The 25,972-nt window shown below is 36.1% G+C and overlaps 1 protein-coding gene across 5 annotated transcripts in view; it reads left to right on the top strand.

Moving 5' to 3' along the window:
* The window catches only part of PDE7A (phosphodiesterase 7A), a 122,422-nt gene that overhangs the window by 27,168 nt on the left and 69,282 nt on the right, over window positions 1-25,972 (top strand). The window lies entirely within an intron of this gene.

Genomic DNA, 25,972 nt, shown 5'->3' with positions numbered 1-25,972 from the left:
AAGAACTCAAAGCTGTTAACAGACTGACAATTGAAGAGAAAATTATCAAGGATGATGATATACTAGATGCTTTTAAGGGAGCCTGATTTGATTACAATGACTTTTGATGCAAATGATTAAAGAGAGGCACTTAGGAAAAATGGATGAAGCCGTTCAGTACTTTTGAAAAGATCTTCTTTGTGTTGTTCCAAAAGAGAAAAACATGAAGGATGTGTTACATTGTGTTATCATACAATTTTATTGAAAAGATTACACTAAAAAATAGTCAATTGAAAGTTGAAATTATAAATTAAATTTTGTTAAATATAGGATAACTTAAACCTGTTTTTTATATTTTTGTTTTATTTTTCAAGTCAAAATCTTGAAAATAAATTATCATTTTCAATATCTACAATTACATTTTGGTCCTTAGTTTAAAAGAATTCGCTAAGTGATCTTTTCCCAGTATCAGTCATCTTTGGAAAACTAGGAACTCATGAATTCCACTGTATGGAGGTACTGTAATTTAATCAGGTCCCTGCCAATCAAGATATTTAGGCTATTTTTTTGTGGCTCTTATAAACAATGCTGCAGTGAATATCCTGTATGTATATCTTTACATTCTCATGTGAGTTTGTCTGTGGTATACATTTCTAGAAGGGAAAGAACTTGAGTCAAAAGCTATGTGTATTTACAATCTTGATACCTTTAAAAGGGTTACGTCAATTTACATTCTCACTACAAAACTCTCCTTACACCTTCAGTGGATTCCTTGTTGTCCAGGTCTTTTCTTGAATTAGAACAGTGAGAGTTTGTACAGTGAGTTTGAATAGTGAGAGGTGTGGTATTATCCAAATCTGTCTAGTTCCTGAGGTTTGGATGGCCAGAGTGGGGACAGGCTGGATAATGAGGGGTTCATTTGAAAATTTAATCTGTCTTGATTCCTGAGTTGGGTAGCGAGAGTTTGAGTAACGCAGGACACCTGTTGTTTCTTATATCATTTCCACACACTCACTGGCGCGGAGGTAGTATCAGTCTTTTTAATCCTTGCTAATGTGATAGGTTAAAATAAAAACTGTCCCACTAGGTTTGTTTGGCTTCTCTTTAGTTATAAGTGATACTATGCATATGTTTATTTTAATGGCATTTGTATTTTAAAAAATTATGTAAAATATCTTCTTATTGTATTATAAGAGTAATATTTCAATATTAGGGAAATGGTCTTATTACAATATTACTAATATTTTATATAATCTCTTGACTTTTATGATAATTTTTGTCTTGTAGTTTTATATTTTATTTAGTGAAATTTAAGGCTTCTGGTTCTATGTCATACTTACAATATTATCTTCTATGCTTCAAGATAATAAATACATTCTTTCTTGTATTCTTCTGCAATCTTTTACATTTTCTTTTGATAATTCTATTTCCACAGTTTCTTCCTCATGTTTTGATCTTTGTCCATCTGGAATTTATTGTGGTGTAAGGAATAAGGCAGAGAGATCCAGCTTTTTCCCTCTACTTACTATCTAGTTTCCCCTAAATCATTTATTAGTGTATCTTTACCCCATTGATTTGAAATGCCACCTCTGCCATATGTGAAATTCTTGCATCTATTTGGTCTATTTCTGGACTCTATTCTGTTTCATTGATCAGTCTATTCTTGTGCTAGGATTAAACTGTTTTAATTATTATAGCTTAACAATATTTTAATATTTGATAATGTTCTCCCCTCTTTTTTTCCCTACCTGCATGCATGTCATTAGTCAAAAACTCCCCTCTTTCCTCTCACTACCTATAAAATATCTTATTGGTATTTTTACTAGAATTGTTTGAAATTGTAGTTTGAGCAAATAGGCATTATTAGAATTAATTCAAATAAAGTGGTTAGAGCAGTGCCTGGCATAGAATAAACAGTCAAAAGAGACTAGCTGCTATGCTGGATATTCTTTTTGCCCCTTTAAATGTATTCTCCACTCTCTCCCTTTTCCTCTGTGCCTCAAGAGGCTGACCTCTATGGGATGCATCTTCTGGGCTCTCTTACCCTCTGGGTTCTTGTTGGATTGGCCAATGGGAAGTCTAGTAGGAGATGGGGGGTGGGAGAGAAGAGAGAGTAGGGTACATTTCCCAGCCCCTCACCCTATAGGGCTGTGTTTGTCCACCTTAAGCCCGCAGCTTCTGCCAGGTGGTTCTCCTTCCATAGTGAGAGTCCTCACTAGGGTCTCATAGTAACAGTGGTAACAGCTTCCTGCTATTGCTAACCCCTGGGAGCTTCACCCTACCTAGACCTTAGTAAATAGTTTTTTCATGAATTTCTGTTCACTTACTCCTTTGAGTGTGCCAGCAATTTCCTGCTGGGTGCCTGACTGATAAAGCTGCTCTCATGCTAGTACTGAATCTTCCTATTCCAGTCTTCTTGGACATCCCTCGATAGAGATCAAAATTTTCTGCGTGAAGCCCTTTATCATCTTTGTTGTTTATATCCAGCTTTACTTTTATTCGGTTGCAATTATAAATGGAGTCCTTTCTCTCATTATGTTTTCTAACTGATTGTATTTAGGCAAACAATTGATTTTTGTATGTTAATTTTGTAATCAGCTGCATACTGAATTTTCTTATTGTTTCTAATAGTTTTTCTTATTTCATAATCACTTGCAAATAATGATAAGTTTGCCTTTTTATCTTCACCCTGTTAGGAATATTTATTTTGGAATGATTGTTTATTTTGCTCCAATGCGTTTTTGCGTGTCTGTTAAGATACTTAAAAGTTTTTCACCTTTGATCTACTAATTTGGTAAATTACTTTAGTAAATATTCTAATATTAACTTACCTAGACCTAGAATGATCCTTCCTTGGTTAAGATATATTATTCTTTTAATGATTCTACTTGCTAGTATTTTGTATAGGACTTTTGCAGCCATATTCCTTACTGAAAATAATCTATAGCTTTCTCTCCCCATCCAGTGTCATGTTGTCGTAATAGTGTTCTGTTGATATCATCCTTGTATTTTTCCAAGCAAGTTAAAAACAGTAAAGCAGCAAAGAAAAGAGATTTTTTTTTTTTTTTTAATAAAAAGATCTTTATAGCATGAGGAAGTTAACTTGTTACCAGGGAAACTGGAATCATACTTTTCTGGTTATAAGGCTGTCTTTTGTACCACAGTGGAACAAAGTACAATTGTTACAAGACTTAAGATATGTATGTAATGATGTGGTGACATATAATACCATCTTTCACTTGATAGTTCTTTCATCTGCCTTATCTCATCCTGTGAAGAGAAATGGGTAGGTATCAGCCCCGTTTAAAAAATGAGAAGGTTTAGGTTCAGAGAGATTGCTGCTTGCCAGTGGTCATATGGCTAATAAGGTTTACCTCTAGACCTAGAAACCAAATCTTCTGATTCACGGGCAATGCTCCTTTACTTCATTAACTTTAGGAATAGAGTTAATGCAATTTCATGAATCGAATCACATGTATATTTCAAAATAGGAGAGATCTTGGCTCAGATTTTGTTTTCAAAGTGATTATGTGTGAAGAATTCAGCACTGCTCTTATAATGCATATTATAATTCAGTTTATGCCTACAACATCTTGCGGTAGAGAACAGGGTTATGACTTTATACTATAGATAGTAGCACAGAATCACCCAATTTAAGGACTGGAGCTACCTTCCTACCTGCGAAGGACTGTATATGCTCTTCATAGACGCAAATGGAAGAAAAAATAGTGTCTTCTTGTGCTCATGAAAAAAAATACTAAATTTCTTCCTTTTAAAAGCATGAATTGTATTTTTCTTTGTTACTAAGGTAATACATGTTCTTGATGGAAAATTTAGGGAAAAAATTGTCAGGTGAAAATATAAGATTCATCTGTAATCCTACCACCCAGAGATAACAATGTGAACATATTGGTATCTAGCTCAACAATCCTAGTATCTATCCATCTAAATATAGTCTCTCTCTCTCTCTCTATTAGTGTACATAATGTTTTAGAATCGTTTTCTTAGTTTACAATATATTGTCAGTAATTTTTCATATTATGAAATACTTTATAGCAATATTTCAGATACTAGGGACTTTTTTCTTTAAAAAGTCTTATTAGAAACCCAAATATATGCAATATGTTATTGGTAAAATTTTTGTTTTACTAATTTATAACTTTATTATGAGAATAAAAAGGTTTGTTTGATGAACAGAAAAATTTGAAATAGGGTTGTATCCAGTGGTATGCTGTTAAATGCTCAAAGCAACTGGATCGCTGAAGGAAAAATAGCCCTGATTTGTGGTGTGTGCTGATTTCTGTAGTGTACTTACTTTTACCATTGTTGGTTTGAAGCTATCAGTGCAGTGTTACTGAAGGAATTGTGCAGAATTGGCTGTCTAGAGCCAGTGTGAGCAGGCTCCAACACACTGCTGATTATACAGCTAGAGTGTTTTTAGTTGCAGGTAGCAAAAAACTTATTCCAGTTTCCTCCAACAAAAGACGTACCTGGAAGACTTAAGGTTGAGTGGCTCCAGATTTGGTTAATTCAACAGCTCAATATCATCGTCGCTGACCCACATTCTTTTTTCTGTTTTGCTATCTTCTGTATGTTGGAGTTGTCCTCACACTAGCTTCCATCATGGTTGCAAAGTGGCTTTAATAGTTCCATGTATCCAGAAATGACAACTTTCAGAGGAAGAAAAGGGCTGTCTCTTCCCTCTTGTATCATTTTAAGTGCAAAGAAACCCACTCCATGAGATTTCCCCAGCAGATTTCCCCGTCACACTTGATTGTTTCACATGGCCATTTCTAAACTAGTTTCTGGCAAGAGAGATGGAATGATTATGATTGGTTTGGACCATTCAGGGCCCACTCTTCAGATCTGAGGCTGCAGCCACACTCCCTTAAAGCACATGGCGGCCCAGACACCTGAACAAAATTTTGCTTCTTTTAGGAAGGAGGGAAGAAGGGTTGGTTGTTGATTGTACAGCCAACAGTGTCCACTGCACAGGAGTTGTAGATGGCACTTCCAGTTGTATTATAAGCTTCAATATTTAATTTATTTTTATTGTGTGGTAAAATTTTTCATTCATCCAGAAAAATTGCAAATGTTAACAATATTCTTCTCAACTCATTCTGTGAGGCTAATATTACCTTGATACCAAAACCCCACAAAGTCATTACAAGAAAAGGAGACTGCAATATCTGTTAAGAATAGGGACACAAAAATTCTTAATGAAATATTAACAAACTGAATCCAGCAACATATAAAAAGAATTATATACCATGACCAAGGGGGGTTATCTCAGGAGGGCAAGGTTGGTTTAATATCCCAAAATCAATTAATGTTATATCCTATGTCAGTAGAATAATAAAAGCCACATGATCATATCAATAGATGTAAAAAAAAAAAAAATAGCATTTGACAAAATCCAGCACCCCTTCATTATAAAAACACCCAGAAAACTAGGAATAGATCCTCTACTCTATAAAGGGTATCTGTGAAAAACCAACAGTTAACATCGTACTTGATGGTGAAAGACTGGATGCTTTCTCCGTAAGATCTGGAACAAGACAAGGATGTCCATGCTGCTTCTATTCCAGCGTTGTACTAGAAGTTCTAGCCAGATCTATTAGGCAAGAAAAAGAAAAGACATCTAGATCAGAAAGCAAGAAGGAAAACTCTATTCATAGATGACATGATCTTCTATATAGAAAATACTAAGGGATCTACTAAGGAATTATTACAACTAATAAATGGGTTTAGCAAAGTTGCAAGATAAAAAATCAATATAGAAAAACCAATTATGTTTCTATATACTTGAAATGAACAATCTGAAAATGAAATTAAAACAATTCTATTTACAATAGCATTAAAAATAATAAAATACTTAGGAATAAATTTTAAAAAGAAGTGCAAAACTTATTCTCTGAAAACTACGAAACATTGTTGAAAGAAATTGAAGATCCAAATAAATGGAAAAATATCATATGTTCGTAGATTGAAAGACCTGATATTGATAAGGTGAGTACTCCTCAAATTGATCTGTGGATCCAGCAGTCCCTTTCAGAGTCTCAGCTTCTCTGTAGAGATTGACAAGATGATTTGAAATTTTATATGGAATTGCAAGGGACCCAGAATAGCAAAAAACAATCTTAAAAGAGAACAAAATAGGAGGACTCTTACTTCCTGATTTCAAAACTTACTACAAAGCAACAGTAATCAAAACAGTATGGTACTGACTCCTATGCTTATAGTACTTATCTTAAGTAGTTATTTTATAGACCTATAGATCAATATAGAATAGAATTGAGAGTCGAGAAATAAACCCTTGTGTCTGTGGCCAACTGATTTTTCACAAGAGGGTTAAGACCGTTCAATGGGGAAAGAATAGCTTTTTCAGTAAATTGTGCTAGAACAACTGGATAGCCACATGCAAAAGGATGAAGTTGATGCTTATAACTTAAAATGGATCAAAGACCTAATTGTAGGAACTAAAACTATAAAACTCTTAGAAGAAAACGTAGGGTAAATCTTTATGACCTTGGATTTGACAAAGGATTCTTTCATATGACATCAAAAGCATGTGCAACAGAAGAAAAAATAGATACATTGGACTTCATCAAAATTAAAAACTTTTGTGCTTCAAAGGACACTATCCAGAAAGTGAAAAGATAACCCACATAATGGGAGAAAGTAATTGCAACTCATATATCTAATAAGGGACTTGTATCTAGAATATACAAGAAACTCTATATAACTCAATAATAAAAAAGATGAACAACTCAATTACAAATGGATCAAGGATCTGAATAGGCATTTCTCCAAAGAAAATGCATAAATGGCCAATAAGCACATGAAAAGATGCTCCAACATCTTTTCCATCAGGGAAATGCAAATCAAAACCACAATTAAGGGGCCGGCCCGGTGGCACAAGCGGTTAAGTGCACGCGCTCTGCTGCTGCGGCCCAGGGTTTGCCAGTTCGGATCCCAGGCGCGCACCGATGCTCCACTTGGCAAGCCATGCTGTGGCGGCGTCCCATATAAAGTGGAGGAAGATGGGCACGGATGTTAGCCCAGGGCCAGTCTTCCTCAGTAAAAAAAGAGGAGAATTGGCAGATGTTAGCTCAGGGCCGATCTTCCTCACACACACAAAAAAACAAAACCTACAATTAGACATGGCTAGAATAAAAAAGTTCAGATAATAATAAGTGTTGGCAAGGATGTGGAGAAATCAGAACCTTCAGACACAGCTATTTGGAATGTAAAATGGTGCAGCCACTTTGGAAAACAATGTGGCAGTTCCTCAAAGTGTTAAACATAGTTTGAGTAGAATATAAACTGACACACAGACAGAGAGAACAGTTTGGTGGTTACCAGGGGGAAGGGTAGTTGGGGGTGGGCTCAAGGGGTGAAGGGGTGCATTTATATGGTGACTGACAAATAACGTACAACTGGAATCTCACAGTTATAAACTATCATGATATCAATAAAAAAAATTTTTTTACATGTTAAACATAGAGTTACCAAATGACCCAGCAATTTCACTTCTAGGTATATACCTAAGAGAATTGAAAACATAGGGGCCACACAAAAACTTATGCGTGAATGTTTATAGCAGCATTTTTCAAATAGCCAAAAAGTAGAAACAACCTAAATGTCTGTCAGCTGCTGAGTAGATCAACAACAAGTGTTATATCCATAATGGAACATTATTCAACAGTAAAAAGGAATGAATTTCTGATACATGCTACAAGTTGGATGAACCTCGAAAACATGCTAAGTAAAATAAACCAGACACAAAAGGTCACATTGTGTTTGATTCCATTTATATGAAATATCCAGAAAATGTATTTCCATAAGAACAAAGAGCTGATTGGTAGTTGCCCAGGGCTGGAGAGAGGGAGAATGGGGAATAACTGCTTATGGGTATGGGGTTTCCCATGAGGTGATGAAAATATTATAAAATTAAAAGTGGTGATGGTTGCACATATCTATGAATATACTAAAAACTATTGCATTGTGTATTTAACTGGGTGAATTGTGTGGTTTGCAAACTGTATCTCAAGAAAACTTAAAAAAATATTATCAGTATTTAAAGTTTCCCTTGCGGTTTCAGAATGCTTTTAAATTAATGATCCAGAAATTTGAAGGAAAAATAGTTGAAAATGTGTATTTCAATGTATATCAGTAGTAATATCTACAATGCTGTCCATTTTGTCACAAATATAAAAGTCAGAAAAGTACGCCAGAGTTACACTAAGCATTAAAATTATAATATACAATCCTAAGGTGTTCGTACATGTTCATCTGTTAGTATAAAACTGGTTTGTTTTAATGAAAATATATCCTGAGCAGATGCATCTGAGTTTGCCTGGCATTTGTTTCTGGAGCTTAGTTGCTCTCGTGGAGCACAGTTTTACGTCCGGAATCATACACAGGCCCAAATGAAGAAAGAGAAGGTTAGTTCAGAGGCCAAACTTTGCTGATCAATAACACATGTATAAAATATTCAGATACATACACAGAGATGCCAGACGATGGCCTAAGTTAGGATTTGTGTAAAAACATGTTAATCTGGCAGCATAAATGAATATTTTGGTAGGAGTCCCCAAAGAGTTAAAATTTTTAAATGTTTGAATATGTGCATTTTTTTGAGAAACAATTCACATACCGTAAAATTCACCTGTTTAAAATGTACAATGTGGTTTTTAGTATATTCACAAAGTTGTGCAGTATTGCACACCTTCACTACTATCTAATTTCAGAACACTTTCATCACCTGAAAAAGAAACTACCCATTAGCGGTGACTCCCCACCCCTCCCTCCCCCAGCCCCTGCACCTGGTAGTCTGCTTTCTGTCTCTGTGTGTTTACATATGGAATATGTGCATTGTTTTTACTACAAATTTTAACTAGTATCCAAGAATTAAACTGTAGTCAGTTTGAAAACAGTTTGAACATTTATGTTTTATAGCATTCACTTTAAATGATTGTAGGTATTCCATATTTCTTATTCCATATTTTTTATAATCAGCTAATCAGTCCTTTCTGATAATTTCCTTAAGATCAATTCCTAGAAGTGGTATGGATAGTTAAAATGTTAGGTGTAGTTTTAAGCCTTTTGATAAACATTGCCTAATTACCATCCAGAAAGCTTATATCAATTTACACCCAAACAATAGTGTAAGAAAGACTCATATAAGTCGTCGAGTATAATCATACAGTAAATAACTAAATCTTACTTTTTTATATATAGGGTGATATCTACCTTCCAATTAGTGTTTACTTGTCTAATTTTGAAAATTGTTTTCTGCCTGACACTTTAGAAATTTTCAGTGAACAGGAGTCACAATTTTAAAATCAAATGTACTTGAAACGTTACCTCAAATTGGCAAAGCTACTGTGGTACCGGTTTGTATTCCAGGTTTTAAACAGAAGCTCTTTAAATGTATCTTTATTTGTCAGTTGTAAATTGCCTGCACTTTATCTGACTGGTTTTTAATTGTTCATAGAATGAATTAAAACTTTCAGCTGTATCAAATTACCTATTTTAGTTTGTTGTTTTTTAAGCTTCCCCAGTAAATCTTGAAATATGCTATTCTGATGGCCAAAATGACAGGATTTCATTTTTCTCTTTATACAGCCACATGTTGGAGGTGTTGAAATGGCCATGACTTTCCCACGTGGGAGGAAATGCATTCTAGATTGAGGAAATGAGTTGAGTGCAAGTCTGGCAGTGATTATGTCCAGGCTGTGTTCAGGAAATCATGAGTAAAATATTTGGTTGGAATTAGGGTATGTATTAGGGTGAAAATGAGACAATAGGGTTAAATTTGTGCCATAAAAGACAAATATTAAGTGGTTTTCTTTATCTTCTTGGTAATAAAAAATATCATACTGTATGGTAGGTAGAGGGTGTATGATAAGGTGCTGTGTATGCAATTTGATGAGAGGGTTAACTATTTTGTGCTTTTTGGTATGTCCCCTTTTAACTTTGATCATATAGGGTTTTTTAAAAATCATATCAGTCTTTTTTAAATTATTTTATTGAGGTCGTATTGGTTTATAACATTGTGTAATTTCAGGTGACATTCTTATATATCAGTTTCTGTATAGACTGCGTCATGCTCACCACCAATAGTCTAGTTTTTATTGGTCACCATATATATGTGCCCCTTTACTCCTTTCCCCCACCCCCACCCCCTTTCCCTTGGTAACCACTAATCTGTTCTCTTTATCCATGTGTTTGTTTATCTTCCACATTTGAGTGAAATCATACAGTGTTTGTCTTTGTCTGGCTTATTTTGCTTAACATAATACCCTCAGGGTCCATCCATGTTGTTGCAAATGGGACAGTTTTGTCTTTTTTTTTGTCTGAGTTGTATTCCATTGCATATATATATATACACCTCATCTTCTTTATCCATTCATCAGTTGATGGGCACTTGGGTTGCTTCCATGTCTTGGCTATTGTGAATAATGCTGCAGTGAATATAGAGGTGCATAGATCTCTTTGTATTGTTGATTTCATGTTCTTTGGATAAATACCCAGTAGTGGGGTAGCTGGATCATACGGTTTTTCTATTTTTAATTTTTTGAGAAATCTCCATACTGTTTTCCATAGTGGCTGCACCAGTTTGCATTCCCACCAGCAGTGTATGATGGTTCCCTTTTCTCCATGTCCTCTCCAACACTTATTATTTCTCATCTTGTTAATTATAGCCATTCTGGTGGTTGTGAGATGATATCTCATTGTAGTTTTGATTTGCGTTTCCCTGATAATTAGTGACATTGAACATCTTTTCATGTGCCTGTTGGCCACCTGTATATCTTCTTTGGAAAAATGTCTGTTCATGTCTTCTGTGCATTTTTTGATTGGGTTGTTCGTCTTTTTTGTTGTTGAGTTGTGTGAGTTCTTTATATATTTTGGAGATTAACCCCTTGTCGGATATATGATTTGTAAATATTTTCTCCCAGTTGGTGGGTTGTCTTTTTGTTTTGTTCATGATTTTCTTTGCCTTGCAGAAATTTTTAGTCTGATGTAGTCCCATTTGTTTATTTTTTCTTTTGTTTCCCTTCCCTAAGTAGACATGGTATTCGAAAAGATGCTGCTGAGACTTATGTTAAAGAGTGTACTGCCTATGTTTTCTTCTAAGAGTTTTATGGTTTCAGGTCTTACATTCAAGTCTTGAATCCATTTGGAGTTAATTTTTGTGTATGGTGTAAGATATGGTCTACTTTCATTCTTTTGCATGGGGCTGTCCAGTTTTCCCAACACCATTTGCTGAAGAGACTTTCCTTTCTCCATTGTATGTTCTTGGCTCCTTTGTGGAAGATTAGCTGTCCATAGATGTGTGGTTTTATTTCTGGGCTTTCAGTTCTGTTCCATTGATCTGTGTGTCTGTTTTTGTGCCAGTACCATGCTGTTTTGGTTACTATAGCTTTGTAGTATATTTTGAAGTCAGGGATTGTGGTGCCTCCAGCTTTGTTCTTTTTTCTCAGGATTGCTTTGGCTCAGTTTTTCTTATGTCAGCTTTTTTTCCCCAATTTCATCAGCTTTTTTTTTAGGTGATATGATGGTGTGCTGAATGGGGCATATTTCTTCCAGAAGTGTGCAAGTCATGGGTGGGGAAGAAGGGGAAGGGGGAGGGGTATGCATACACACACACCTTGCCATATCATCCTCTGCCAGTGGTTCCCAAGTGATAATGGCAAATCCCAGGAGAATTTTGACAAGGATTCATGAATCCACATGTATTTGAAATAGTAAACTTAAAAAAAAAATAAATCTCATACACATATGTACCAGTGTTTTTCAAATATGAGTAGATACTGTTGTGACTGATTAAATAAAATTCATTTAAACATAACTGCTGAACTCACAGCGTTAGATTATTTTGTATTTTCTCAATCAGTGGATCTGTTTTGTATTCTTTTATGAGATGGTCAGGTGCGGCCACAAGAGAAGACACAGGAAAGACTCAGGAAAAAAACAAAGTTTGTTATCCTCACAGGGCCTAGAGACAGGAAGCACGGCACACCACACAGGGCCACCTGCAAACACTGGGGTGGGTGGTCAGGAGGCGGGAGACAGGGGTGAGGGGAAAGCATTAGGCCATGGCCTTTACTGGGGTTTCTGAGAGAAACTCGAGTCAGGGCAAAGTGAACCGTTTAGGATTGGCTAATTTGAATAATTTTGGTGGGCTTTGAGCTATAGGAATGTTTCCTAGTTGCCTGATACCTGGCCCTGGAATGATTAAGGCCTCTTAGGATGCAGGAGTCTGATAGAGGTCTGGCTCTGGCTTGGACTTGCTCCTGGCTGGCCCTTTGCTATCTCTAAGATTTGGCTAGCCCTGGAAGGGGCAGTTTTTCCCCAGCCAGAAAGGTTTTTTAAGATGTCAAAATATCATAATATACAGATAATAATAATTTAAAAATATATACGCAGACACACGCATATATACGATACAGAATATCAGAAGAATAACTCATCATGTGGGGTGCACAGACTGTTTGACACTTGAGATTAAACCCCACCTATGCCAGCTATGTCTGATTTCCTAAAAGAGTAAAATTGTGATGTAGACTCTGAACCACTTGGGCCAATGTCTGGCTGGTTTAACACTGTTAAACGCATGCTTGTTATTGATGCAGTGAAAAGGAATGGACTGTTACCACTGGGTAATGGCTGACAAAAATTTGAAAAGGGGAGCATTACGGTCAAACTTTTACTTAGTGAATAAGTTAGATGTTTTTGTTTTTGTGTTTTTTTTAATTCCATGACTATCTCGTATTGTGACTTAGAGAAACTGGCAGTTTAAATAGGAGCTAGGTTGATTAATGTCTGCTCTGTAGAGAGGGGAAAGATACTAGAAAATATTTGAATCGAGTCTTGGATATGCCTGAATATATTATCAAAGCACTGGTTAAAGGGTGTTAGGTGATTTTAAAAGGTTTGTAAATTTTAGTTTATGGCTCTTTATTTGGACTGTGTCAGAGCATTGGATAAGAATTCACCTTGGTGACCTCTCTCGATTCTCTTGATGCATACCATAACTGTTTTAATCCTTACTGTGACTTTGTGTCCAAATACTTTCCCATTACCTGGGTGGAAGAAACAGGCTTTTAGAATGGAACTTGTATCAAGGCTCCATGGTTAGGAATGGTAGACCTCAGATTTGAATCCATGATCACATGACCCAAAGCCTGTGCTCCCCTGTGCTTAATCAATTTTAAGAGGATATTTGTTTGCATGAATTTCAGACTTAAGAGAATTCTAAACTTGAAGGAAAATTAAATGACAGTATTTTTTCCGATGTATTTTTTTATTGTGCTAAAATACACCTAACATAAAATTTGCCGTTGTAACCATTTTTAAATATACAATTCAGTGGCATTAAGTACATTCACAATGTCGTGCAACCATCACCACTATTCATTTCCCGAACTTTTTCATCATGTGACACAGAAACTGTGTACCCATTAAACAGTAACTTGCTATTATTCCCTTCTTTCCCCAGCTTCTGGTAACCTCTACTCTACTTTCTGTCTCTATGAAGAAAATATTTTTTTAGTGAGAGATTATTGTTAATGTTAGATAATATAAATTAAGTTTTAGATTTTTTTGTAGTGTTGATTATAAATGCATTTCTTTTGAACAAGAAGTACCATGTATTTCAATGCAAATTAAGAGTTATTTTTGCCTTTTTCTTTGTCTATTCTATTTTAAACAAAGCATTATAATTAGCATTATAATTGTATATGCTAAGTACAGAAGCTTTCGTGTTCACTTCATTTTATTAAATGTAAACAAATGGTGTTAATTTAAGAGAAAATAGTTCTTTTTTCTGAACCTTGCTAAACTGCTTTTTGTACATTGTTCTAGTTAGAGCTCCTTAAGGTAGCATTAATTAGTCTTAATTGCCTTTGCAATTAAGTTCACCAAAATGGTGGCAAATCCAAAGGGTGACAATCTTTTTGCCAACCTGCACAAATTTGTATTACATTCTCCTAGCTGATGGTTGTCAAATTGCGTATGATTTGATTCAAGCTGTTTTTTAAAATGAGCATAGAATGTAATTATTATTGCTCATTGTATTCCATTAGTAATAGTTACTGGGAGGTGCTCTAACATTTGGGCCAGACCCTGGGCTTTGGTCTTTTGTTGTTTCATATATGCATGACATTATGAAAAACCCAGAGCCCCCGTTCAGCCACTTGCCTTAGTTTTTGCCTGAGTATTCTGTATTTCCTTACCATCTCATAGATTCATTTCAGTAGATTTTTTCTATATTTTCCAGCATTTTCAGTTGTTTGCAATGGTAGGGTCAGTTCTCTAAACTAGTCCACTGTTGGAAGTGATCTCAGAGACTTTACTAACAGATTCATTTACATCACCTGGTAAATAATAATAATAGGAAATAGGTTTTGTCTTGGTTAGCTACAGTTTATTCTTGGCTGCTTCTTTCAAATCAGTATCTATTACAGAACTGGATGGAAGAATTTTTAATATTATTTGCTATATCTTGCTTTCATGTTCTAAAGGAACTAAAGGAGACTAGCCTGGGGGAAGGGGCTGAACCAAGAGTTCTTTCTCTGGCCTAGGTCTGGAAGAAACTTGAAGCCCTAAAAGGAGATTCAGTTTGAGATTCGTTGAGCAGTGGCCTTCTTTGTCGCTTGCTTTTTGTACTGTATTCGAAGCTGTTTCTTACTGACTTTAACGTTACTGAGGTTTAAGAGGGGAAGGAATGTTATTTGTATATACGTGTGAGAGAGGAAAAAACAGATAGATGGGGGGGGGGGGCTGCTATTTAGTGTGAATAGTTACCATTTGCGAATTTTGGCCTTTTGCCCTCCCAGTCGTCTCCTGTTGTGAGCCTAAAGATTTTGGTTTTCATCTTCTCTTTTCTCCTTGGATAATCTTACTCACCATATGGTTTTGACTACTCGAGGATTACTCCCGAATCCCTCTTTCCAGCCCGCCTCTCTTTCAGGGCCGTGAGGCTCACAAGCCCAGCTACTGAATGAACACTTCCATTTAGTTGTCCCTGGGGCACTTAACCCCTCTCCTGAAACATTAAAGCAAATCAGTCTCTTGAATCCCATCACCTTTCTCTATTTTCATGACCACTACCCTAATCTGGGCCATCAGCTCATTCTGGATTAGGGCAACAGCCTTCTTACAGATCTCCTGAAGACTGAAGTCTTCCACTCTGTTAATCCATTCCACACACTGGCACCCAAAGTATTTTTTCCAAAATATAATTTATGTATCACTCTCTTAAATAAATCCTTTAAGTGGTTTCCTTTTGTCCTTTGTATACAATTTGGACTCCTTAGTACTGTTGACAAAGTCTTTATTACTTCTCTAGTCTCAACCCCCTCACCACTCCCAACTTTGCTTTACACTCTACCTGTATTAAATTTCCTTTGTGGGTGGGAGGGGATAGATTTTGCTCCTGTTTTTGAAATTCAGCTTTACTGAGGTATCATTTTTACACAGTTTGATAAGTTTTAACAGAGGTGTACACCCATGCAACTAATACCCCAATCAAGATATTGTACTCTTCAGTCGCCCCAAAAAGTCCTCTTGGATCCCTTTGCAATCTGCCCCAGACAACCACTATTGATTAGTTGTGCCTGTTCTAGAACTTCATATAAATGAAATCTTACAGCATATATTCTCTTTTTTCCTGATTTTTTCACTTAGCACAATGTTTTTTGAGATTTATCCATGCCATTGCATGTATCAATAGTTTGTTTCGTTTTGTTGCTGAGTAGTATTCTATTGTATGGATATGCCACAATTTATTTACCCATTTATAAATTGATGGATGTTTGTGTTGTTACCAGCTTTGACTATTATAAATAAAGTTGCTACAAACATTCAAGTTCAGGTCATTTTTTGGACCTGTTTCTTTTGTAGAGAGTTCTGATTGCTCTTTATCCTTGCCAACACTAGATATCGTCAGTCTTTTAAATTTTAGCCATTCTCATGGGTGTATAGTGGTATCTTGCTGTGGTTTTAATTTTTGTTTCTCTAATGATTAAACATGTTAAACGTTTTTTCACGTATGTATTAGCTATTTGTATATCTTCTACGGTGACTTGTCTGTTCAAATATTTGGACTATATTTTTAATTGAAATTTTTATCTTTTTCTCATTGGTATGAGGTTTTTTTTTTTTGGTAGGGGAGATTGGCCATGAGCTAACATCCGTTGCCAATCCTCCTCTTTTTTCCTGAGGAAGATTGGCCCTGGGCTAACATCCGTGCCAGTTGTCCTCTACTTTAAATATGGGATGCTGCCACAGCATGGCTTGATGAGCAGTGCATAGGTCCACACCCGGGATCCGAACCTGTGAACCCCGGGCTGCCGAAGCAGAGTGTGCGAACTTAACCACTACGCCACCGGGCCAGCCCCATAAATTTTTAATATATGTATAATATATTCTGGATACAAGTCCTTTGTCAGATTTATGTATTGCGAATGTTTTCTTTGAGTCTGTGGTTTGCTTTTTCACATCTGAACACTGTCTTTCAAAGAGCAGAAGTTTTTAATTATAATGAAGTCCAGTTAACATATTTTTTCTTTTATGATTAGTTGTTGTATCTAGAAATCTTTACTTAACCCAAGATAATGAATATATTCTCATACTTTTTCTTAGAAATTTTATTATTTTAGCCTTTATGTTTAGTTACACGATTTATGTTAATTTTTTGTATAGCGTGTTTTGTATAGCGTGAAATTACATGGTGACGTTCACTTTTTTTGTATGTTATATAGTTTTTCCAGTGCCATTTGTTGAAAAAACTATACTTTCCCTTGAATTACTTTGACACCTTTGTCAAACATTAATTGACCACATAAGTGTGGGTCTGTTTCTAAACTCCCTATTCAATTCTGTTGATCTATGTCTGCCTTTATATAAATACCACACTATCTGGATTACTGTAGCTTTAAAATACGTCTTAAAATCGGGTAGTGTAAGTCCTCCAATCTTGCTCTTTCCCCCTCCGCCTCAAAATTTTGGCTGTTCTAGGTCTTTTGTTTTTCCACATAAATTTTATTTATTTATTTATTTTTTTAAGATTTTATTTATTTATTTTTTTCCCCCCAAAGCCCCAGTAGATAGTTGTATGTCATAGCTGCACATCCTTCTAGTTGCTCTATGTGGAACGCGGCCTCAGCATGGCCGGAGAAGCGTGCGTTGGTGCACGCCCGGGATCCGGACCCAGGCCGCCAGCAGCGGAGCGCGCGCACTTAACTGCTAAGCCATGGGGCCAGCCTCCATATAAATTTTAGAATTAGCTTGTCAATTTCTACAAAAAAGGCATGCTATAAATTTAATTGGGATTGTGTGAAATTTATAGATTAATTTGGGAAACACTGACATCTTAACAACATTAAGCCTTCCAATCCATAAACGTGTGTTAGTTTTCCAGGGCTGCCAAAACAAAGTATCACAGACTGGGTGGCTCAAAGCAACAGAAATTTATTCTCTCACAGTGTTAGAGGCTAGAAGTCAGAAATTAAGGTTCATGTTCTCTGAAGGGCCATGTTCTCTGAAGGCTCTAGGGGAGGAATCCTTCCTTGTCTCTTCTAGCTTCTGGTGGTTGCTGGACATCCTTGGCATTCCTTGGTTTGTAGATGCATTCCTCCAGTCTCTGCCTCCGTCTTCAGATGGCCTTCTTCCCTGTGTGGTTGTGTGTCTGTGTCTAAATTTCCCTCTTCTTATAAGAATACCAGTTGTATTGAATTTAGAGCCCACTCTAACCCAGTATACCCTCACCTTAACTTGATTATGTCTACAAAGAACTTGTTTCCAAATAAGGTCACATTCGCGGGTACTAGGGGTTAGGACTTCGACATATCTTTTGGGGAAATACAATTCAATCCCATAACAACATGGGATTTCTCCATTTATTTGGGTCTTTAATTTCTCTCAAAAATGTATTATACATTGTACAGATCTTGTACATATTCTATTAAATTTGTCCCTAAATTTTTCATGTTTGTAGATGCTACTGGAAATAGTATTTTAAAATTTTTATTTTCCAATCATATTTCGCTAGTATATAGAAATACAATTAACTTTTGTGTATTGACTTTGTATATTGACTGTGACCTTACTAAACTTTATTAGTTCTAGTAGTTCTTTTGTAGCATCTTTAGGATTTTACATAGACAATCATATTGTCTGCAAATACAGACAGTTTTTCTTCTTCCTTTCTAATTTGTATGCCTTATGTTTCTTTTTCTTGCCTTAATGCATTGGCTCTGATTTTAAATACCATGTTCAAGTGGTAGAGCAGATACCTTTGCCTTGCTCCTGAACTTAGGGCAAAAGCATTTAGTTTTTTATTGTTAAGTATGATGATGGCTGTAGATTTTTCGTAGATGTCTTTTTCAACTGAGGAAGATATTTTTTATCATTTCGTAGATATCTTTTATCAACTGAGAAAGTTTCCTTCTATTCCTGGTTTAGTAAGAGTGTTTATCATAAATGGGCATTGAATTTTGTTAAATGCTTTTTCTTATCGATTAAAATGATTATATGATTTGTTTCTTTTTAGTCTATTAATATGTGGAATTACATTTATTTTTTCAAACATTAAACTAAGTTTAGATTCTTGGGATTATCTCTACGTAGTCATAATGTAGTTCCTTTTTATATATTTTTGGATTTGATTTACTAATATTTTCTTTAAAAAATTGTGTCTGTTTATGAGGGATTTGGTTTCCTTTTCTTGTAATGTCTTTGGTATTAGTATCAGTTGGTTTTCAGCAATTTTGTTGTGTTGTATCTTGGTGTGGTTTTCTTTGTGTTTCTCCTATTTTGGGGTTCATTGAGCTTCTTTGACATACGTATTGATAGTTGTCATCAAATTTGGAAAATGTTTAGGTAATTTCTCTTGATTTCTTCTTCTATAATGTTTAGTCTGCTGTTAATCCCAACTGTAAATTTTTTATTTTAAATATTGTATTTTTCAGCTACAAGTGATCCATTTTTTTAAAAAAAGTTTCAATTTCTTCTTTTCATAGTATGCGTTTTTTCCTCTAAATCTTTGGATATATTTACAGTAACATTTTAAAAGTCCTTATCTACTAATTCCATCATCTTGATCATTTCTGGGTTTGTTTTTATTGACTGTTTTTCACACTTGTTTTGGGGTGACATTTTCTTGTTTATTCTCCTAATTTGTAATTTTTGATTTTTCATACTTAAAAAGGTGTCGAGTTTTGATCTGGCAAGCAATTACTCGTAGATCAGCCTGATTCTTTTAGGCTTGTTCTAAGCTTTTTTAGTGTGGGTCCAGATGGTGCTGTCCAACAGAACTTTCTACATTGATGGGCTACTTCTGCCCTTCTCCTAAGGTGTGGCATTTCTGGGGTCTCTTTGAAATGTCTTGGGTATTCTGTGAGAGCTCTTTGCTGTGGCTGATTGGGACTCAGATGTCTCCCAGCTCCACCATAGTTGTTCTTTCTCTGGTAGTTGTTCTTTTCCCAGCCTCATGGAATCTCATCCTACACATGCCTCGTTTAGTATCAGCCCGAGACTCAAGGGGACCCACTTTTGGAGCCTGTTATATTTACAGCTCTTACTCTGATACTCAGCCCTGGAAATGCCAAGTGCCTCGGCCTCCCTGAACTCTAGTCTCTGTCTTCAGCTTTGTGAGACTGCTGTGCTCTCGTTCTGGATTTGGTAATTGCCTTCAAGAAGAAACCTGGACAATTATAGGGCTTCCTTGTTTTTTGTTTTTTTCCCCCTTGTCTCAGGGATCAAAGTCCTGTATTACTTGGTGTCTGACATTTGAAAACAGTGTCTCATATGTTTCATATAAAAAGCCTTGCTTTCTAGTTATTCATGATGGGAGGCCTAGCTAGTCCAGTACCAGTTACCCTGTCATTTGTAGAACCTTGTTTATATTTTTAGTTGGCCTTGATTTTGCTTACCTCTGCTATTTGCGCATACTGCTTTTTTGCCTGGGGCTCTTTTCTCTGCTTCTTGTATGACAAACTTTTATGCATCATTTAAGGGTCAAATTACATGTTACTTTTTCCCCAGGTAGTCTTCCTGATACTGCCAGTTCCTGGGTTAGGTGTCACACTTGGTACTCATAGCATCTTACATTTGCTTGTAGTTGTAATTTCTTGTGATTGTGATTGATTGTAGCTTCCCCAAAAATCTGAACTAGGTAAGGGCAAGGGCTCTGTCTCATTTACATCATATCTCTCATGCCTAACACAGTGGAGATCTCAAAATCTCTTTCTCTGTCTTTCTTTCTTCTTTGCAATACTATATGTGAATGTGAAATAGTACTGTTCAATTCAGCATGCCTCAAGTACACTTCAGAAATTCTTTGTGCTTCTACTCAGATTGATTTGGAGAGGGGAGCAATTATTGACAGTTGCCATCCTTATTTAGAAGTTTTCTTTTTAAATTTGTCCGATGTCTGGAGAGATTAGTATTTTTTTTCTTTAGTATCTATGTTATAAATATTTTGATGTATATTTGCCCACAGGTAGCAGTTTGTTCATGATATTATTTTTAGAAGTGAAGATTTTTCCTTACCTACAAATAGTTCTCATTAAAAAGTATCTTTTAAGATAAATACCGGTAACCACTTAGTTGTTCTCATAGCTTTGAAGAAGTCAATATGGCTAAGTCTGTGGGGTGTGGTGGTGGATGCATTTCCCGTTGAAAAGCCTTTAATAATAGTAGCTTTCTTAGAAAGGCTTCTTTGGTTATTAAATTGAGTCAATTATAGTGTTGTGGAATCTTAGAATTGGCAGAGACCTTGAAGAGGTCATTTGTTCTATCCTGCCCCACAACATCCTTAACAGAGGCTAGTTTGAGGCAGTTTCTTGCAATTTACATGGCTCTAATTGTAGAAAGTTCTTAAAAATTGTAGAACGTTCTTACACAGTAATATTGAGTCAAATGCTGTTTTCCATAAACTTCTGTCCATTGGTCCTACTTCCACCTTCTATAATTTCCCAGAATAAAGCAGAACTCCTTTGGTTATTTTATCTTGTAGCAGTTTAACACTTATTCTGTCCCTCTGTTTATTTCTTTGCCTGAAGTATCTCAGTTTGTAAAACTATTCTTTATATATTATCCTTATCTGAATTTTAAAATGTCATGTATGTGTGCGTCTTCCAGTGTAATATTCAGAACTGAACTCAGTTTTATAAATGTGGCCTGTATTAAGAATAGTGGAGCATCCTTGATCTGCATACTTATCAGTGCCTCCTAAGTTTGCCTTTACTCATTGTCTCTTATTAACTTAGAGGTTAAACATTCTGGCCTTTTTTTTTTTAAGGAAACTTTTTAAAGCCATTTTCATTGTTCTACACACATGCAGTTTATTTTATCTAAAAATGCGAACTTTATTCTTTATTTATTTTGTAATTAAGTATGCTGGTTTACCCTTTGTGTTTTATATGCAGATTTGATATGCATTTGTCTGATCTACCCCCCAGTAAATAAACTGTGGAACAAGACAAGGTCAAATGCAGAGCTGTGTTACTTACCTCTAGAATTCTTCCACTAGTTTATTGTCAAGTACTTATCTCTGGGTATGTTTGTTCAGTCAGCCAGGAGTCCACCTAACTGTAGTATGGGGCTCACACTGCTCTGTTTTGTTGCTGATGACGGCACCAGAGACTTCGTGTGCAGCCTTGCCGAAATTAGGGTGTCCTGCGTCTGTGACATTCTCCTGGTCTGATATACTAGTATAGCCTTACACTTACATTATACACATTGTATGCCCCTCTTCTAAGTCCGAACTCTGCAGTTGTAGAATCTACACCACTTTTTTTTTCCCTTCTGGAAATTGTGGCCATTTCTACTTTTCCATAATATTTAAAATATTATGAACAGTGGTTCGATAAGCAAGTTTGTAATTTCTTTTAATATCATAAGATGTAGTTTTCTGGACCAGAATACTTGAATGTTTGTAAAATGTCAAGGTGTTTTTATTACCTCTTTCATACTATGACTAATCACAACTCCGTTGCCATCAAATACTAGGACACCATATAACAGAAAACTTAATTCAGAACTCTGTCAGTATGACGCAAAGGTCTTAATTAACTGGTAAAACTTCATGTTACCACAGTTTTAAAATAATTTTTGTTAGTTATCAAAGCTTAATTTTTTTGTCAGTTTCGTATGTCTTGAAATTCATACCATTTGAAAAATAATAAGTCCTGATATGTGTATTTTAGGAAAAGAAACAAAAAACCCACCCTAATTTATTATTTGTTACTAAAATTGGCTGGAATTCAGAATGATAAAAGCACAATTGGAGGGTTTTGACTGCAGTACTCACATTTTTCTGTTATAAATTTGGTTATGGTTTTCTACAGACACTACATTTGTATGAAGAACTCTGGGATAGGCTATTTCCGTCAACGAGATTCCAAAATTATAGACACTGATGTCAATGCAGATGAGGTTGGCCTAATTTGGTCAAGAGAGGGACATGCTGAGTCTCTATATGGATAGCTAAAGGCTATTGCCAAGATTGACAGCTGTCCTGTGGGTGGCAGAGAGCCCCAGGGATAAAATTTGCACTTGGATTACTGCTCTGAGACACAATGATCAAAGTCATATCTTTTCTTTCTATTGATCACACTCCTCAAATAGTGAGGTCTGCTTTTAATACCCTAATTATTAGTTTCATAAGCCCCAGAAAGGTAAAAAGTTTTATACTTTCTTTTTATAGTATCAAATTATGTTTTTGAAAGTTTAGTTATCCTGTGCATTAATTTTTCTAGTATAATCAAGTGATTTTTTGTTACCCTGCCATGTTTCACCAAGGCTTTGAGACAGGTGGGAAATGTTAATGTGAAAGAATATGTTAGTGTAAAAAAGGCAACTATTTCTTTATGGAATAGTAAATTACATGATTCGATCTGGAAAGATTAATTTTTAGGAGAATTTTCTAAGAAATAAACATAATATTAAAAAGAAGTGTTCATACTAATTGGAAAACAGCTTTTGTTTTTATTTCATCTTATTGAAATTTTTTATTATAAAAGAGGCCTTGTAACTTATCAAGATAAATTAGTAGTAAATATTTCATATCTCAAAATAAGGAAAAGTTATAAAGCCATTAGGTTCATGCCATTTAGAAAGTTAAATGTACTGTTTTAAGAAAAAACTGTATTGCCTGAGTTTTTTGTAAGATTCGAGTGATGTAAACAAGTCATTAGCAAAGAAGAATCTATGGTTTTAGGCATGAATCAATAGCTATTTCTATTCAAATAGGAAATTTTCTGATCTGGGAGGATTGTGTCTTGATTGTTTCTGTATTTCAGTGTCAGACATATAGTGGAAATGTAAGAGGAGGATGCTGGGGAAACCATTTTAGGGAGCCAACCTATTCACTAGTGTGAAAAATGAAAGCCAAGACCCTAGCTGTGCTTGGGCTCAGAACAGTTTTCTTAGGAAAGTTTTCTCAGGCAAGCCCAGCACAAGTTCCCCTCATGGGCCATTGTGATTTCAGTTAAGCTTAGGGTTGGAGCAGAGATAGAGTGGTTAGATCATTATCATTCTTAGGTCTTAAATATTCTGATTCTTATTGATTGATTGATTGATTGATTGATTGATTGAGGAAGACCAGCCCTGAGCTAACATCTGATGCCAGTCCTCCTCTTTTTTTGCTGAGGAAGATTGGCCCTGAGCTAACATCCGTGCCCATCTTCCTCTACTTTATATATATGGGATGCCGCCACAGCATGGCTTGACAAGTGGTGTGTGGGTGTGCGCCTGGGATCCGAACCTGCGAACCCAGGGCCGCCGCAGCGCAGCGCGCGCACTTAACTGCTGCACCACCGGGCTGGCCCCTTAAATATTCTGATTCTTAAATAAAATTTATTGAGAGCCTACTATGAATGAGCTAGGTATTCTTTTATAGATGTTATTTAACTCTGTGAAAGGGAGGAAAATAAGGCCACTGGAGGTGGTGACTTGCCCAGGGGCACTCAGCTGTTGTCACTAAGGCTGGGAAATAAACCCAGCCTCCTGACTCCAAACGCAGTTGAGTTTTAAGATGGTGGAAATAATCTCAACAGAAATTCATTTAAATGAGAGAACTTTTGGGACTGCATTTCTCACTGTCTTTTTTTTTTTTTTTCTCTGTCTCAATTCTGATTTTTTCCCTCTTCTACCGTTCAGTCCTTCTCTTTTAGACTAAAAGAAAGTGCAGGTTCTTGAGCTCACCATTAACCAAAAAGATGTTTATAAGAATATTTAAGTACTGTACCAAAAATAACAACATTGTATTTGCTTCTCAAAACTTGACTTTTAAGCAGCTGATTGGAGGGGAACTGCGAAGATGAGAAGAGGATAAGATTGTGGTAGTGGGCTAATTTGGAGTATGCAGCCCAGGCTAGAGCAGCAGATAATGAACTTGAGCCCACTGTAGCCACTAGCCCAGGCTACACAGCCCCCTTACAGATGACCACCAGCATTTCTCCTGAGAATTGGGCTAATATACATGCTGCTGCTCTATTCTATTCCTGGGCATCCTTTGAGTTTGGTTACTGGAATCTTACTGGAATGCAGAGAGTAATCAAAGACCCTGACAATCTCATGTCACACCTAGTTTCATAAGAAAATAAAAAAGTTATCTCGATTTGTGCAGGGATTAGCATTACAGCTTGTTAGTTCAGTAGCAAGAAGAGATATGTATAATGGATGAAGTGTAGTGAGAAATTTATGGCTGTGTGTTATGAATGGCTTCAATTTAGGAAAATTTTGATTTAGACTGTAAATTTAATTTATGCTTTATTTTGACAGGTCTAGAATTAACTTTTCTTTTAAATAAGTCCTTTGTATTGAAGATTGGATAATGAAAATAGCAGTATTTGAGCTATTAGGGCTTTTTAAATATTTTAGAACCATGATTTGTGTGCTGGTGACAATCAGATGACTTTGTCTACTCGACACAGTGCTGGCACAGCTAAAGTTCAAGTTCTTCAGGTTGGGATGTGCTTTTAGGATGAAGACGAAACACCTTCATGGGGCCTCCGCTCTGGCGCTCCCACGTCTGCATCCCAGCCTCCCCTGCTCTTCTTCCCATTTCCTTTGCTTACCCTACTTGCTTTTGTCTGCTCCTGGGCCATCGTGCATTATTGAGTCTGCGAAGATAGTTTTTCCTGTCCTCTTCATGTTCTTGCTCCTTCATTTCAGCTCAGGGACATTTCAGGGACTCTGGGAAGTCCCTCATCTCTTAACAAGATCGGAGCCAGGATTTGTTGGCAGGTCCTATCTCAGCCTCATCGTACTTGTTACAGTTGCAATTTTGTATTTATTTGCAGACTTTGTTTCATGGAGACTGGGACTAAGCTGTATGCTTCACAAGGGCAGGAGCCTGTCTGTTTTGACTCAGTGATATTATGCCCTTGGCATCTAGCCCAGGGCCTGGTACATAGTAGCAGCTTCATAAATATTTGATGAATACTTGAATACAAGTTTCATGAAAGGCTTTTTCTCAGCAGTTCTCCCTGCAGCCTGCTGGCTGCTGTGAGAGACCAGGAAGATGGATGAACATAGGCCCACTTTGCAGAGCTCACTCACAGCCGAGAGAAGAATGAGACGTGTACCAAAAATATTTTATTATAAGCTAGATTGCAATTAGGGCTTGGAAATAATATACTTTTAATTGCTTGAAAATGTGCTATTAGACTGGCCTTTGTCAGTAAATCCAAAATGAGAGAATTATGTTAAATAGCACAGACAATATTTATGAAAGCCTCTAACGTTCATAAAAATAACCCTAGCTCTAATGGAAATAAAAAGTTAAACAAATTCAGTGTTAAAAGCTGAAAAGACAGAATCAAATACGTTGATGTTTTTGAATGCGAGGACATTATACCTGTGAAGCTGGTCTATGTGACAGAAATTTTCAGTACTGCCGAACACTTTTTGAAAGTTGTTTCAAAGCACTCTGTTAGTACTAAGATTGTAGAAGTGTTTGGGGCTAGCCTGAGAC

Source organism: Diceros bicornis, chromosome 33 (assembly GCF_020826845.1).
Source record: "Diceros bicornis minor isolate mBicDic1 chromosome 33, mDicBic1.mat.cur, whole genome shotgun sequence".
NCBI classification, from domain to species: domain Eukaryota; kingdom Metazoa; phylum Chordata; class Mammalia; order Perissodactyla; family Rhinocerotidae; genus Diceros; species Diceros bicornis.
Note: the sequence above shows the minus strand (reverse complement) of the source record. Positions and strands in the feature narration are given on the sequence as shown.